We start from the raw sequence: 2,500 nt of genomic DNA, 5'->3' as shown, positions 1-2,500 counted from the left end.
ATCTTCCTAAAACTCTTAGTACTGTAATATAATATCAGACCAAGAGGGGAAGCTATTTCTGATACAGTATGAAAACGCGAGAAACAAAAATGAAATTGGCAACTCCGAAACCGTTGACAGTTCCCAGCTGATCGCTTGCCTCTGATCACGTGACCAAACACTGTGATGCCACTCGAGAAAGAACGACTATATTTTTTCGGGTGTTCTAGAAACCGAAACCCATTTATAATCTTAACACGTTATATGAAGCTTTTTATATCCTGTATATTACAGATGTATTTAATATAAGAAGCAACGAAAATGTGAAATGTAAATAAAAAGTATTGGTAACCCCATCAGCTGGGTTCCGCGTGCGCGCGTCACCGATCAAAACATTAGAGGCGCGACGTTGCCAAACGCAGCGATATTTATTCAATAAATTAATTCATCTATGCAACAAGGTGATTCATATCAGATGGACTGTAGTTCGTATTAGATTACTGCTGAGGAGTGGTGATAAAACACACGTTCGATATTGAAACGAGCCTGTACATGTGGCACCGTTGTATCCATGGTAAACAAAGAACGAAGCGAGTGGTTTAAAATACAAGGTCCCCACATGATGTCTTCCATCCAAAAATACCTGAACGCTGGCCAACCTGTCGCACAGAGGCTTAATTTGTTTCAAACCTCTTTTTTATATTAATCATAGACGTTTGAGTAATCAGTGTGTATATATATATGTAGGTAATTACACATACACATGTAATTAACAGGCACATAGATGAGTGGTGGCAGATTCCGAAAAATAATACTACCCAGTGAAGTCAAAGTTAAAATCGTGTTAATTTAATATTCGAGAGAAAGTACAAGAGTATCTGCCAAAGGGGCACTGGAGGGTCAAAAGCTTCTTTGAACCTCTTGGGAACTTTATACGGATCGATACAGAGGAAGTAGGATAGAGAAGAGGAAGAGAGAGATAAAAGAGATAAGCAGAGAGATACGTAAATAGCAAGCGATATAAATAATAGGAACGCGAATGAAGGAAGTAAAGGAGAGACGAGTAAGAGCAACACGAAAGGAAAAGGCAAATGTAAAGAAGGACATTTTGAAAGAAACATAATCAGAATTTATTTGTCTATATATGATTATATATCTGATGCAACAGATAAGCTAAATGAGATATGAGGACAGGAAGAGGAAGGGAGGGCGTCCGGAATGAAACCGAGAGTGCGAGTGAGAGTGAAAGAGAGAGAGAGAGAGAGAGAGAGAGAGAGAGAGAGAGAGAGAGAGAGAGAGAGAGAGAGAGAGAGAGAGAGAGAGAGAGAGGGGGGGGGGAGAGAGGGAGGGGGAGGAGAGAGAGAGAGAGAGAGAGAGAGAGAGAGAGAGAGGGAGAGAGAGAGAGAGAGAGAGAGAGAGAGAGAGAGAGGGGGAGGGGGAGGGAGAGAGAGTGCGAGGAAGAGAGAGGGAGAGAGAGAGAGAGAGAGGGGGGGTAGGGGGAGGGAGGGTGAGAGAGATTGCGAGGAAGAGAGAGGGAGTGAGAGAGAGAGAAAGAGAGAAAGAGAGAGAGAGAGAGAGAGAGAGAGAGAGAGAGAGAGAGAGAGAGAGAGAGAGAGAGAGAGAGAGAGAGAGAGAGAGAGAGAGAGAGAGAGAGAGAGAGAGAGAGAGAGAGAGAGAGGAGTGGGGGTGGCACGGACAGGGAGGGAGAGAGGGGGGGTAGAGAAACAGAGAGACACAGATAGCGAGAGAGAGAGTTGGATATTCTCTCAACGTGCAAGAAAATAAAGGTCATGCAACAATAAGGCTACTGGCAATGCAATAAAGATAAAAACGACTTTAACATTCTCGCGCTCCAAAGGACGGACGGATTTCTAGACTTTGGATTTTGAGGAAGAATTCTGTGCAACTTCGTGAGGATCTAGGCTGAGACACTATCTTCCATTTTAATGTGAAAGTTTCCACTAATAATTATCGCTGAGTGTCTATTAACACTACATTCTAAAATCATTTCGTGTCATTCAGTGGTGAAGATGAACAATAAATGAATAATGGCAACTTTCTTCAACAGCTGAGCGTGTTGGCGGTGTACGATACTTTAGAAATTCGATCGAAAGGAAAGTTCCATATCCTTTGTTAATATCCTCCGTGCAATCGCACTTTCCTACATTATCCTATGGCTGGAACTTGCGTTAATTAACACAAATCTTTATTTTCAAATTAATGTGACGCGCTAAAAATAAAAGTGACGAAAAAGAGCATACATTTAAGATCAAAATCATTCCGAGGACATCATCAAAAAGTATTAAATATGGTTATTGTTGAAGTTACGTGTTATTGCGTGGCATGTCGAGTTGCAGAGGCAGTTGAAGGACAAACCTGATTCCAGATGTCCTTGGTAAGTTCAACATCAACCACAGACACACTACCTTACCCAAAGCAACTGAGTGTCTCCCCAATGAACTAACTTGGCATAGAAAAAAAATGATGTTTCATGATTATATGCGAGTAATATAAAAAACAA

At 41.5% G+C, this 2,500-nt stretch overlaps 1 protein-coding gene across 4 annotated transcripts in view; it reads right to left on the bottom strand.

The window, feature by feature from the left end:
* Nucleotides 1-2,500, bottom strand: part of LOC122263362 (tumor protein p53-inducible nuclear protein 2) — a 19,888-nt gene that overhangs the window by 13,872 nt on the left and 3,516 nt on the right. The gene's annotated exons all lie outside the window — the stretch shown is intronic.

The sequence above is a fragment of the Penaeus japonicus genome, unplaced genomic scaffold (genome assembly GCF_977035675.1).
Source record: "Penaeus japonicus unplaced genomic scaffold, GWHDUDI00000001_assembly GWHDUDI00000038, whole genome shotgun sequence".
NCBI lineage: Eukaryota > Metazoa > Arthropoda > Malacostraca > Decapoda > Penaeidae > Penaeus > Penaeus japonicus.
The sequence above is the reverse complement of the archived record's forward strand: the minus strand, read 5'-3'. Positions and strand labels throughout refer to the sequence as shown.